Source organism: Triturus cristatus, chromosome 12 (assembly GCF_964204655.1).
Source record: "Triturus cristatus chromosome 12, aTriCri1.1, whole genome shotgun sequence".
Taxonomy (NCBI): Eukaryota; Metazoa; Chordata; class Amphibia; order Caudata; family Salamandridae; genus Triturus; species Triturus cristatus.
The window spans coordinates 227,601,783-227,616,991 of NC_140595.1; the positions used below are offsets into that span (position 1 = coordinate 227,601,783).

Here is a 15,209-nt window from a genome sequence, read left to right on the forward strand (position 1 = left end):
TGGGACGTAGGATTCCACCCTTCTGAAGCGAGCTCCGTCGGGTCACTGGTCTTTCCGGTGCCAGCGCTCAGCACAAAATGGATGCTGACGACCAGAGACACATTTTTACCTCCTGCTGCTGAGGCAAGCTTGAGCAGAGGAAGGCAGCACAATAGGCATCCTGTCACAGGGAGGTGGGACCACCTCTCAGACAGGATTTAGTGTATTGGGGCTGGTGGGTGCACTTCCAAAGTGCCTGAAAGTCTGCACTTGGGCCACATTTGGTGTCCCTGTGCATAGTCCAGCTCAAACCAGTTCTGGGAGCCAGTGGCTCCTGCTCTAGCATGAAACTGGACAAAGGACATGGGAGTAACCTCCCCTCTGTCTTGACCCTCCCATAGGAGGGTCCCCTGAATCTGTCCAACCTTCTCCCATAGGTACATAAGGGCTTATCTGACTGTAAGACTTTAGATTTTACGTGGACAAGATTCTTCAACGAGAAACCACTGACCTTCGACTGTCCGGACACTCTGGACTTCGACTGGGCCTGACTTTGTCTCCCTCTACGTCCAAAGCATCGTCTGTGCCCTTGCACCATACAGGCTCTGTGCAGGACCTGTGGAGCACTAAGGAAAACTGAAGAGTCTCCCTTGGGGTGAAGGAGTCCCTCCCCTGCATTCAGAGGCTCTGTAATGCAACTGACTGGTCTGCTGATCCTGAGCTCCTGTGGAATCCAAAGGCTTCAGCAACATATGAGGTGGGTTCCGAAGTTCCTTGAGGTCGATCTGCCCTCTCACCGGGTTTGAGGACAGTATCCCTCGTGGGGACCGCATATCCTGAACCCCTGTGCACCGCGTACTTTTGCAAGTGCATATGCTTGTTGGCGAGTCCCGAGCTTGTGCATTGGACTCAGTGTAGTCCTGACTCCGAGCAGTATTTCCACCAAAAAACTCCAGCCTCCTTGCACCAAGTGCTCCGTGGGCTGGTACTTTGTGATCTTGCTCGAGGTCCCCTCGCGACTACTGGTCATTCGGCCTGTGGGTCCTCTTGAGGGTTATCTTGATTTTTATTGGGCTTCCCTGGTTGCGCCAGACGTGCCCTGACTCCCCATTGCTTGGTGAGTCTCCTAACCTTGCTGGTCCACACTGTAACCTGCTTGACCTTCCTGCATTGGTTGCTGTTGCCAAGGCTTGTTGGTGCTAGAGCCACTGACCCCTCAGCACTCGACATCCTTTGTGGGACAGCTCGCATCTGGCTCCTGGTCATCCTTGACGTTTCCTAGACCTTGTGACTGGAGAGTCAAGCATCCTTTCTTTGCACCTGAAGCACCCAACATCAGTGGGCATTCGTCTACCGAGCTCCTGGTCACCCTGAAGTGACCCAGAGTCTGTCCCCCTCGGCTTTCAGGTTCCTTCCATCACAAATCCACCCTTTAATACCTATGGACACTTTCTTCCTTCCCGGGAGCAGCTCTTCTTCGCAGCCCTCCATTGATAACGACGGCGGTTTCCGACACCACTCCAGGCCTATGCACCCGTCTCCTCTGGGATAGGTAACTCTGGTACTACGGTATCCACAGGTGGGGTGGCTCTCCAACCTTCTAAGTTCCAAAGGGTTTCCTTGAAGCCCACTGAGGAAATTGTAACCGTGACTTCCGCATAGAATTGTACAGGGCCCAACGGTCGTGTTAGCATACTGCACCTGTCCTCCGTGGGGTCCCTTTCTACTCATTTTTTATTTAAATACTTTATTTCGACGAAAGGTCAACAAAGTTTCATAGAAATACAATCATTCGTAATACAATCTAAAATACATCCAGCCATATAATATGTAGTTGCAGTAAAAAAAAAAATCAGGAATTTCAATTATGATAATTTTAAATATTGTAGGTGTGTCACTGAATCTTTCCGTTGTTACCACCCCAGTAAATTCACATTTTAAAATTGGATAAAAACATTTTTACAATTAAATAAAAAGGAGAAGTGACCGGATATATTAAACGATTCAGAAGTCTTTTTTTTTTTTTTACATCAAAATGTATATTAGTCTTTGGTGCATCACAGCTTTAGTCTCGCTTTTTTCCTTATCATTCCCACTATGAACAAATGTCTGGATAAGACAAATATAATATGTGGTGCAGTGCTTGTTGTCAGTACCCTTAGTGCCTCTTGATACTTTCAAAAACCCATTGTATTACATAGCGGTCAAATCCATTTCCTCCTTGGTCTATCATACGCCTGACAGAGAAACAAAATATGTGCTATTTTCTCTGTGGACCCTAGAGCGTGTGTAGTGCATATAGTACAAGAGCGATCTTCCTTGCCCCCCCCCCTTCCCAGTTTGCTGTGTGACTCTTGATCTATAAGATATTGTATCTTAACTTTAGGAATCAATCAATCAGAGGATTTGTAAAGCGCGCAATATACCCGTGAGGGTCTCAAGGCGCTAAGGGGGGGGGGGGGCGCCGCTACTGCTCGAAGAGCCAGGTCTTGAGGCGTTTTCTGAAGGCGAGTAGGTCTTCAGTCTGACGTAGGTGGGTAGGTAGGGTGTTCCAGGTCTTGGCGGCGAGGTAGGAGAAGGATCTGCCGCCAGAGGTGGTTTGTTGGATGGGGGGGACGGTGGCGAGTGCGAGGCTGGCAGAGCGGAGCTGGCGGGTGGGGGTGTGGAAGCTGAGTCTGTGGTTCAGGTAGGCTGGTCCGGCGTTGTGGAGTGCTTTGTGTGCGTGGGTGAGGAGTTTGAAGGTGATCCTCTTTTCGACGGGGAACCAGTGTAGGTCTCGCAGGTGGGGGGTGATGTGGCAGTGGCGGGGTACGTTGACGATCAGTCGGGCGGAGGCATTTTGGATGCGCTGGAGTCGTCGTAGGTGTTTGACTGGGATTCCGGCGTAGAGTGCGTTGCCGTAGTCTAATCTGCTGCTGACGAGGGCTTGTGTTACCGTTCTTCTTGTTTCGGCTGGGATCCATTTGTAGATTCTGCGAAGTGTGCGGAGGGTGTTGTAGCAGGAGGAGGAGACGGCGTTTACCTGTTTGGACATGGAGAGAGTGGAGTCGAGGATGAATCCTAGGTTGCGTACGTGGTCGGTCGGTGTCGGTGCTGTCCCCAGAGTGGTCGGCCACCAGGAGGCATCCCAGGCTGAGGGGGTGGGTCCGAGGATGAGGACCTCTGTCTTGTCCGAGTTCAGTTTCAGACGGCTGCTCCTCATCCAGTCGGCGATGGCCTTCATTCTGTTGTGGATGTTGGATTTGGCGGTGCGTGGGTCCCTGGTGAGGGAGAGGATGAGTTGAGTGTCGTCGGCGTAGGTGATGATGTTGAGGTTGTGGTGGCGGGCCACTTGTGCGAGGGGGGCCATGTAGATGTAGAGGTATAGAGTTCTTGCTAGGTGTGGCTGTACACTGTCAAGAAACTCCTCACGGCTCGAACTTGGTTTAATAGTGAGGAATTGATATGTTAACCTTCCTAGTCTCGGGTCACAATGGAGTGCATTCAATATGTATTGCCAGTAAGTTCCCTTCAGTGTAACTTTACAGCTAGATGTTAGGCTGTGCGGGTTAGTCCAATATGATTCGAGACCCAGCTTTATGAGCCATTTCTGTACAAATCTTAACCAAGGGAAGGTGAGGCAAGTGTCAATGACCAGTAATTCACGTACACCTTCTCTATGCACTACTAGTTCTGGTGTTGTCCACAGTCGTATCCAATAGAGCAATGGTCGCAGAGTTGTAAGATGCCCCATACGCTTCATGTCTATATCGTGGAACATTTGGATAAGTGGTGTTGATGGGGGTAGCCCCAGTGGGCTCCTCACAAATTTGTTTTCCCTGATCGTCAATTGCTTGGCGTCGCTCGTGCCCCATAGCTCTGATCCATACAGTGCTGCCGCCTGGACCTTTCATTTATATAGCTCGAGTCACAGATTTGCTTGAGGACATACTATACTTCTTGAGGACTGCCCCTGTCCCTTGAGCTAACCGTAGTGCTGAATGGTTTACTTGCTGTTTCCATACAAGTTTGGACTATAATAATATGCCCAGGTCAGTAAAATTAGTGGCGTGTTCTATTGTTTGGTTGCCCAACATGAAGTTGTTTTTAAAACCCTTATGTGGGTTCATGGCCATGTACTTGGTTTTACTAGTGTTTATTTCTAGGCCTTTTGTGATACAATATCCATTAACATCATTCATCATGTTTTGTAGTCCCTTTGGAGTTTATGATATCAGGATGGTATCATCTGCAAACAGCAGTGTCCACCTGGAGGCAAGCGCTTTGCCTGCAGCATCAATGCACTCCGCTTTGGCCGTAAAGCTAGAGCCTCTTCTCACTAAAAACATCGGGAAGAAATCGTAATCCAACTTTAAACTGGGATCAAAGGTAAACCCGTGGTATACAACAGTATGCAGGAGATTCAAGACAACCTTACTTGACACCATAAAGCGGGGAAATGCAGACTCAGTAAGGAGGGCCAGGGACATTCATAGGAGAACATCGGCCACTGCCAAGAGGGATTGAGAGGAAAAGAGCTGTCTGGACCTCTTGCAGGCAGCAAAAACTAACAATTCAGCTGAGTTCTGGAAAATCATAGCATGAGGGGGCAAGGACCAAGTAGCTAGGACGGAGCATTATTTGGACTCTGCAGTCTGGACCGAGCACTTCACTGCCTTGTACTCCAGCTACCGGCCCACTGTAACTTCGAGCGGAGACCGGGACCATGCAAATAATGAGGGACAGTTAAGTGATCGTTTTCTCTCTGCAAGAAACAGAATATGCCATAGATACCATCAAGCCAGGGAAAGCACCGGGAGTAGATAGACTCCCTGGAGATCTATTTAAACAGGATAAAAAGGTCCAGGTCCCATATGTCAATACCCTTAGTAATGCAATAGCAGCAGGTGCCCCAATACCGGAAACGTGGAAAAGGGCTGAAATTGTCCCTATCCACAAAAAAGGTAGTAACCATAAACCCAAAAATTATAGATCAATCAGCCTGATAGACGTTTCACAAAAGATTCACGCCAGACAGTTATTAAATAGGATTAACGACTGGACAGAGGCTAATAATATATTGTCCCCATACCAGGCAGGATTCAGATCATGCACTAGTACAGTAGATCAAGTCTTTAGACTTATGTGCATCTTCTGGAAATACGTCAAGATTAGGAAGGGCTACATCTATGTGGCATTTGTCGACCTGCTGGCAGTTTTTGACCTTGTACTCAGATGCTTATTAAGAGAAGGAGCAGTAGGGGTAAGGCAGTGTCTTCCCCCCTGCCTCAGAATACAGATCAGTCTCTTGAGGGAGATGATCTTAGTCCTGAAGAAGGAACTGTCTCAGAGGAACTTGAGCCTGATCAGGTCGAGTTCTTGGTGACAGGGGCCCTTCCAGGGCAGATCTGAGCCAGGAGCTGCTGAGCTGCCCCTCTCTTGCACTCCTCAGACAGCAAGCTGTTGCTGAGGCTGCTGGGAGTGTCAGTGGGTCCCATTGGATCTACTGGGATGATGGCATTTTGTACTCAGAGAGTAGAGACCCCAAGCCTGGTGCTACCAGGAGGTTGGTTATACCTCTGAAGTTTAGGAGCTTCCTATTTACACTGGCATACGATATCCCATTAGCAGGTCACCTAGGCCAAAACAAGACTTGGGACTGGCTTGTCCCTCACTTTCATTGGCCACACATGTCAGAGGCCACAAATGAGTTTTGTCGCTCCTGTATCACCTGTCAAGCCAGTGGTAAGGCAGGTGGTACTGCAAAGGCCCCCCTGATACCACTACCTGTGGCGGGGTTTCCCTTTGAGAGGGTTGGGATTGACATTGTTGGTCTCATGGATCCTCAAACTGCATCTGGGCACAGATTTATACTGGTGGTGGTGGACCATGCCACTAAGTACCCAGAAGCCATTCCACTTAGGACTACCACAGCTCCTGTTGTGGCTAGAGCCCTCCTGGGAATCTTTTCCAGGGTGGGTTTTCCTAAGGAGGTAGTATCAGACAGAGATGCAAACTTCATGTCTAGTTACTTGACTGCTATGTGGAAGGAGTGTGGAGTAAGTTACAAATGTACCACCCCTTATCACCCACAATGCAGTGGGTTAGTTGAAAGGTTCAACAAAACCCTCAAGGGCATAATTAAAGGTCTCCATGAAAAGCTCAAGCGTAGATGGGACATTCTTTTGCCCTGCTTTCTCTTTGCCTACAGAGAGGTTCCTCAGATGGGGGTTGGTTACAACCCTTTTGAACTTCTGTTTGGACATCCAGATGGGGGTCCTTTATGTTATGTCTAGTGAAGGAGGGATGGGAGTTACCTCTCAAACCCCCTAAACAGGATATTGTGGACTATGTACTTGGTCTCCACTCCAGGATGGTTGAGTACATGAAGAAGGCATCCAAAAAACCTTGAGGCTAGCCAGGAATTGCAAAAAGCCCTGGCATGACCAAAAGGCTGTGTTGACTGTTTATCAGCCAGGACAGAAAGTATGGGTGTTGGAGCCTGTGGCCCGAGCAGCCCTCCAACAGAAGTGGAGTGGCCTTCATACAATTGTTGAGCAGAAGGGAGAGGTTACCTACCTGGTGGACCTTGGAACTCCCAGGAGCCCCCATAGGGTGCTCCATGTGAACAGGCTCAAACCATATGTTGACAGGGCAGACATGGTATTGCTCATGGCTACTGATGAGGGACAGGAGGAAGAGGGTGATCCACTCCCTGACCTGCTCTCACAGAACCCTGATGATGGTTCAGTTGATGGTGTTGCCTTGGCAGCCAGCCTCACTGACCAGCAGCAAACTGATTGCAGAAAAGTGCTGAATCAGTTTAGACATATGTTCTCACTGACTCCAAGTCAGACTACCTGGTGCACTCATGAAGTGGACACAGGTGACAGTCTGCCTGTTAAAAATAAGATTTAGATTTACAGGCAACCTGACCATGTCAGTGACTGCATCAGGACTGAAGTCCAGAAAATGTTGGATTTGGGAGTAATTGAACCCTCAGATAGCCCTTGGGCTAGTCCAGTAGTCTTGCTACCAAAACCTAACACCCAGAAAGGCAAGAGAGAGATGAGGTTCTGTGTTGACTACAGGGGTCTCAATGCAGTCACTAGGACTGATGCCCATCCAATACCCAGGGCAGATAAACTTGTAGATACTTTGGCCTCAGCCCCGTTTCTGAGTACATTTGACCTGACAGCTGGCTACTGGCAAATCAGATTAGCTGAGGATGCAAAGCCAAAAACAGCATTCTCAACCCGTAGTGGGCACTACCAATTTGTGGTGATGCCCTTTGGTTTGAAGAATGCACTTGCCACTTTTCAGAGGTTGGTGAATAAAGTCCTTACAGGCTTGGAAGTCTATAGTGCAGCTTATCTAGATAATATTGCTGTCTTTAGCTCCACCTGGGAGGATCACCTGGTCCACCTGAGAAATGTTTTGGAGGCTCTGCATAAAGCAGGCCTCACTATCAAGGCCACCAAGTGCCAGATAGGGTAGAGTCAGGTTGTATACCTAGGCCACCTTGTGGGTGGAGGTCAGGTTCAACCATTGCAGAGCAAAATCCAGACCATCATGGACTGGGTTACTCCAACCACCCAGACTCAGGTCAGAGCTTTCTTGGGCCTGACTAGGTACTATAGGAGGTTTGTCAAAGGATATGGATCCATAGTTACCCCTTTGAATGACTTAACTTCCAAGAAAATGCCTAAGAAAATTCAGTGGACATTTAGCTATCAAAAGGAATTTGATGACCTGAAGCAGATCATGTGCACTGTTCCCATTCTGCAAAGTCCTGACTATTCCAAACAATTCATTGTTCAAACTGATGCATCTGAGTTGGGTTGGGGGTAGGGGCTGTCTTATCACAACTGAATGAAGAGGGTCGGGATCAGCCAGCAGCTTTTATTAGCAGAAGGCTGACCCCCCCTCCCCCCCCCCCCGTTGGTCAGCTATTGAGAGGGAAGCCCTTGCTGTGGTTTGGGCCTTGAAGAAGCTGAGACCATACTTGTTTGGCACTCACTTCATTGTTCAGACAGACCATAAACCCCTCTTATGGCTAAAACAGATGAAGGGTGAAAATCCCAAACTTTTGAGGTGGTCCATTTCCCTACAGGGGATGGACTATACAGTGGAACATAGACCTGGAAGTAACCATGCCCATGCAGATAGACTCTCCAGATATTTCCACTTAGAACATGAAGACTCAACTGGTCAAGGTTAGTTTAATGTCCTTACATTTTGGGGAGGGGGTGTAGGAGAGGAGGATCTGCTTATTATGGTTACCCCCACTTTTTGCTGATGTATCACTGTTTTTGACTTTGGGATCCTGCTATTCAGGACCCCAGTCTAGCTGCTTTCTCCTCTAAATTGATTGCATATACTTTAGATACACTCCAGATTGGCTACTGAGGTACCCTTATCAGTCCCTAGTATATGGTACACTATGTACCAAGGGCATAGGTACCCCAGAGGCCTCCCAGGGGCTGCAGTATATATTATGCCACCCATGAGAGACCATTCAAACTGACACCACAGGTCTGCTACTGCAGCCTGTGTAAGGTGGTGCATGCACCCCTTACTTAGATATAGGTTTACTATATCTATTCTAAATCACTGCACATATAAACCTATCAGTCACCCCTATGGCAGGCCTTATCAATCCTGAGAGGGTGCCCCTGCATGAGCAGAACCCCTCTGCAGCCTTCGGAACCTATTTTCCGGGGTTGTTTGTGATGCAGCCAACCATATATATTTAAGTCCATTATAACCTTGAGGTAAATGCTAACTTTAAAACCGCTGCTTAGAAACATGTTGTGTTTGGTGTCAAACACCTTGGAATCATACCTCCCCACCAATAACTGGGGTGGGGGGGTATGATTCCATCCTTCTTGAGGGACTTAAGTGAAACACCGGTTCACCCGGGACCAACTTTCTCGACCTGGGCATCACAACATGGATGCTGCCAGCCACAGACACGAGTCTGCCGTCCTGCTGCTGAGCCAAACTCGAGCAAGGGAAGGCTTGACAATAGGTTTCCTGTCACAGGGAGGTGTGACCACCTCCCAGACAGGATTTTGTGTATTGGGGCTGGGTAGGTGCACTCTGAGAGTGTTTGAAGTCTGCACTGGGGGCACATTTAGTGTCCCTGTGCATAGTCCAGTTCAAACTGGTTGCAGGAGCCATTTGCTCCTGCTCTGGCGCAAAACTGGACAAAGGACATGGGTGTAGCCACCCCTCTGCCCGGACCCTCCCATAGGTGGGTCCCCAGAGTTTATCTCACCCCTTCCTTGGGTATAAAGTAGGAACCCCTGACTACAGGACTTTAGATTTTACCTGGAATAAACTCTGCTACAGAAACCAAGTACTTTGACGATCTACGCTGGATGACTGAAGAACCTCCCTTGGAGTAAAGGGGTTACTCCCCTGCAAGGCAGGCACCTTTAACGCATCTGACCGGTTTGCATCTCCCGAGCTCCTGAGGACGCCGAACATTTCTGCAACACAGGAGGTGGGTTCCCGAGCGTCCATGAGGTCGATCAGTTCTCTCAGCAATCCTGAGACCCGTATACCTCGTGGGGACCGTGCAACCCGAACCCCTATGCACCGTGTACTTTTGAAGCAGCATATGCTATTCGTCGATCTGGTGAATTAGAGTAGGTATTGAAATACAATGTGCAGTTTTCAGGACAGCAGTGTCGATTGAATCCTAACACTGGTGGATTAAGGCAACTTAGTAAGCCTCCATAGCGCAGCCCCGGTGATCAGCGCTGTATTCCTTCAGTCACTGGAGGAGTACAGCGCTGATCACCAGTGTTAGGATTCAAACGACACTGCTGTCCTGAAAACTGCACATTGTATTTCAATACCTATTCTAATTCACCGCTACAATTATGCGGACCGCCACCTGAGGGGCTGTAACCCTGACCGCCTTGATACAGATTGTTCCCCCATCCCCGTCCTGAGGAAGACCCGCCTGCAGAGGTTACAAACCACCCTCTATGCACCAGGGCCGAAACGTCGACATTTTCCCCTAGTGGGCCTGTACCCTACTTCACCCGATTCCTACCTCTTTACAGAAGATTATACTCTGTACAACATCAAGAACCAGAAAAGTACTTTCGAATCCATGGGAGACAGGCCACATTGTCAAACTGGTGCTACTGTAAACCACGACCAGTTTACTAAGGACATTACTATGTGTAATTGATTGTTTTAACTACTCTCTGATTTCCCTCCCTATACCTCTGTTCTATCCTCACGAGCACAATCCTTTTTCCACACTCCCCCTTGAGCAACCCTCTTTTCTGTTTTGAAACATTCCCTACAGTGATCTGTTATACTAACTGTGAAATTAAATTGTCACTATTGAAGCTATTTATGGTGCTTGTGTGTCTTTTTGAGGATATACTTAATTGAATCGAGAAACTACTGGGGTACACTTATGATGTAACTTGAGTTATATGTGTATCACGTTCATAGATTTTGACTTAATGAATACCTTCCTAAGGCAATTAGTCTAGGACCATTGTTTTCTATACCGAGGTTTCCCAAGGTGCCCGCTGAGCTAGGGCCCAAAATCCACAGCTAGGCACATTGCAAAAAAAAGGATCAGTTTTCAGTGGAAAAATGTGATGTGTCCACTTTGCATTTTGGGCCGTTTCCTGTCGCGGACACTAGGCCTACCCACAAAAGTGAGGTATCATTTTTATCTGTAGACTTTGGAGAATGCTGGGTTGCCTCAGATTCCAGAGATTTCCATCACAGAAATGTGAGGAAAATGTGTTTTTTAGACCATTTTTTAGGTTTGCAAGGGATTCTGGGTAACAGAACCTGGCGAGTGCTACACAAGTCACCCAATCCAAGATTTCCCTGAATGTCTAGTGTGCAAAAATATACAGGTTTACTAGATTTCCCTAGGTGCCGACTGAGCTACGGCCCAAACTCCACAGCTAGGCACATTGCAAAAAAAGGTCAGTTTTCAGTGGAAAAATTTGATTTGTCCATGTTGTGTTTTGGGAGGTTTCCTGCTGCTGGCACTAGGCCTACCCACACAAGTGATGTACCATTTTATCAGGATACTTAGGGGAACACAGAACAGTAGAACAAGGGATATTATTAATCATCTTTCTATGCATTTTTGCCTTCCAAATGTAAGACCGTGTGAAAAAAAAAATCATTTTGAAAAATGCCCTCTAATTCACATGCTACGATGGGTATCCACAAATTCAGAGATGTGCATATAACCACTGCTTCTAAGCTCCATATCTTGTTCCCATTTCGGAAATGTATAGTTTTCCTTGATACCTATTTTTCACTCTTTATATTTTACCAGATGAACTGCTGTTTACCCTGTAAACAATTAAAATCCATTGCAAGGTGCAGCTCAATTATTAAGTTATAACATAGTGGTAACAGTTCCTAAAGGGAAAAAAATTATAGGGGGAAAAAAATAACAAATGCTCACCAACCTAACTATGGTTGTGAGTCAATTGTCAATGTCTCCCAAAAGACGGTGAGTGTGCTAGAGGTGGGGGGTATACCTCCTATTTTCTTTTGTGCCCTCACATCACTGGGTGGTGCTCCTTGTGGGGGTGGCGCTGCAGTCCCTCACGGGCCCTTCAAGAGGGCTCTTTGTTGGAGATCTTTTAAGGAGGTGCCGTATTTGTGCATGTGGGTGTGTGGGCCAAAGTGGTGAGTGTGGGTGATATTAAAATTACCTCTTGGTACCTAAATAAGTTTAATAAAGGGTCCTCAAGGTAAATTAAAAGGATAATATTGTTTGGAGACTCTCCTTTGGACTGAATAAAAGGGAGGGACTAGTGTGTTCCCACCTGTTCTCAAGCCGTGAATAAAAGTGTGTGATGTGCTAAAGATAAGTGGTGGTCGACATGTTTCGTGCAGTACAATGGTCCCTAATGGATCCTAGTGCGCTTCATCAGGACCGTGTGTATAAAAAAGGTACTAGTGGGAGTCAGGGAAAGACACCCTATACTACCACGTCATCTGTTGTCAGGTTATGTAAGACGTCTCTGCGTCCGAGACACGTGTTGTCCGTGTTCTCAACAAAACTGAACCTGTTGGAGACAGAGAAGGGACAAGAATCCACCTTGATTGAGTGTGGAATCAAACAGTGGTTGTGAAAAATACGATAGTAATAAACATTGACAGTGCCTAACGTGCACGGTCCTGTCGATAGTATAGTCTATGGTGGTCTATTAACACACAGCAGCAGGTAGCATTAAGGAAAAAGTGGGGGGGTACTTGTCCGCTCTGGATTCGGTGTAAATGTGGTAAAAGTATGTGTTCAACCACATAGGGGGGTGACGAGGACACGTTTAAAAAAAAATGTGTCAAGTTAGCGGGAGTATGTGCGCTGAGATAAAGATTAAGGAAATGATGGCTGCGTGAAACTAAGGGCGGAGTAAACAGGTATGTGCAGATCCCGAAATCAGTAAGACTAGAGCTGCCCAGAATGTTGAACTAAGCTGGCCGCATATCAGAGAGGGCAGGGGGAATGAAAGGGATTCAATGAGGTCAATGGTGGGAGGTGCCAGGGTGGAGGCATGCGTCCCGTGGAATCGCAAGGAAGTGGAGCCAAGTCCGGTCCGTTTTTGTTATGCAAAGATAGGGTATACGGAGCCCGGGTGATGGAAAGTATCCAAGGAAGCGGGGAGCGCGATCGAAGGTGACGCGCTGCTGCTAGCGGAATGACTTAGGCGGGGGGGAGAAAAGGAGGCGGTGCTAGAGAGAAATATACCAGCGTAAATCTGCACCTCTATAAAACTAAAGGGCATATTTACAAGCCTTACAACAAACAAATTATGGACGGAATGCTGTCAATGCAGACATTCTCCCCCAGTCAAGAGATCTGGGTTAAATCCATCGTTCTTTTGCCCACTACGCCACCCCAGTTTAGACATGGCCATATGCAAATCAGTCTTGACCCTGTGCCTCATGGGAACAGTCCAGCCCGAACTGCCAAGCCATGTCTTCCCTGGACCGGAATCAAGCATCCTAGGACCGGTTTCTGGCTATCAGCCGTCATCAGCCAGGATAGCTTGACTCCAGTGGCGTAGTGAGCACGGGTCCCACGTCTGGGAATACCCATCCCACTTAGGGCGAAAAGCGTTACAACAAACAAATGATGGACAGAATGCTGACAATGCAGACATTCTCCCCCAGTCAAGAGATCTGGGTTAAATCCATCGTTCTTTTGCCCACTACGCCACCCCAGTTTAGACATGGCCATATGCAAATCAGTCTTGACCCTGTGCCTCATGGGAACAGTCCAGCCCGAACTGCCAAGCCATGTCTTCCCTGGACCGGAATGAAGCATCCTAGGACCGGTTTCTGGCTATCAGCCGTCATCAGCCAGGATAGCTTGACTCCAGTGGCGTAGTGAGCACGCCCCCATTGTCACTACGTGACTTTTCATGACGTTTTCGTTGTGATAGGGGCCTCCCCTTATTTACAAGGCAGCTTTAAGCCACTTAGCATGGCTTAACGCTGCCTTGTAAATAAGGCACCCTTTCGCGCTATACTTAGCGTGAAAGGGAAGGGCAATGGGTGTTGCGATGGGCGTTCCACCGCAACACTCCTTGATTTGACGCTGCCCCCAATTTACAATGGTGGCGTAAATAGGAGGCAGCACCAAAATTGAGACCAGGAAAAACGTGATCTTAACCTGGGGAAACTTGGAGAAATGTTTAATTTCTCCTAGTTTTCGCTGTTTCCATGTGTGCACACATAGTAACAGCAAAACGTCATTGATGTTTATGTGCAGGAAGGTGTTCCTTCCTGCAGATAAACTATGATTTTAAAAAATTGTTTTGCAATTTCTGTGTGTGCTGCATTAAGTAGCACACATAGAAGTTATAAAACGCCATTTAAAGGGAGATCTTCCTGCACATAAACAATCTTCTCCTCAACGCAGACACCCTTGTACTATAATGGAAAGGGTGTCTTCGTTGGCGCTAAGCTGCTAAATTTAGCGCCAGCGCAGGGGGAAACGCAGGGCTGCACCATATTATTGTGAATATGGTGCAGCCCTGCGTTTCAGAAGTGGTGGAGTGAGGCGTTAAGCCAGGAAGGCCAACGCCGCACTCCGTCACTTCTTAGTAAATATGCCAATGTAGAAGCTGAAATAAGAAATAAGAAATGATTCCACACATACGACTCTCAGTCAGCACATATGATAGCAGAGTTTATTGGAGACCAACAAACAGATTAACGTGCAGCACGGAGACATCAGCAAAGTCACTGAATGTCCAAAGAGGAGACATGCCTGACAGCTTTTATAGGTCCAACCCGCAGAGGATGTAGCATCATAACATACGTGGCACAAATTAAGCATAGTTCATTTGACCAATTAACAAGGGCCTAAACAGGTATATACCATTTAAGGTGTGAAATGTACTGTTGCCGACCACGTGACCCAAGTGGGCAGCTTCTGTGACTTTCCACTGTAATGTAAGATATAAGTCTGGTGCTTTTCTAGTTAATAGTTGCAACATAATAGTAATGACCAAAAACATATTGAGAAATGGGATATGCTGAAATGTACGTGCCTAAGCGAGCATCTTTCCTTGCTACGTATCTTTGTTTTTGAGCAAGCCTTGCGTTACTAAAGCTGTTTCTCTGTTTCTCTGAAGCGGAAAAAGGTGCAAGTGTGCAGTGTTTATTATGTCAACTTAACAGGGCCTAGAAGCTTACTGCATTTGGTAGCATACAGAAAATGGCTTCTACACCCCTAAGATTGTTCTCTAGGGACAGTTTGAACTCCGTGGGCCCACCACTGCCATGGCCTGCCATCTTGTCATTGTATTGAGGCAAACGTTCTGTGTATGTTATGTAGACAACCCCTATTAGTGCTAAATGACGGCGCATCATCGAAAAATTGGTGGGGTCTCTCTAAAATATATGTATATATAAGTTGCTCATTTCTTACATAGCCAAAGGCACTGTAACTCATTGGCTGCAGTGGCACGTGTGCCTAAGTGTACAAATAACCTTATATTTTGTACAGGCATCAGTTATTTGTCTTTCAACGTTGGAGGCATCCAACTTCACGGAATGAGAAGTAATACCCCGTGCCCTAGAAAAATCGTGGGTGGAGTTTGGGCCAGAGGTCTGAGAGCTGTTGCTGAAGCCTCAAGTGATCCTCTAGAATAGGGAATAACTGTGTAGACATGGAATTGCCATGTGGTATCCCCTGTTCCAAGCGGTTTATTACACACGTTCACCACCTGCTC

At 47.4% G+C, this 15,209-nt stretch overlaps 1 protein-coding gene across 1 annotated transcript in view; it reads left to right on the forward strand.

Moving 5' to 3' along the window:
- Positions 1-15,209, forward strand: part of LOC146775765 (tubulin polymerization-promoting protein family member 3-like) — a 251,814-nt gene that overhangs the window by 67,173 nt on the left and 169,432 nt on the right. The gene's annotated exons all lie outside the window — the stretch shown is intronic.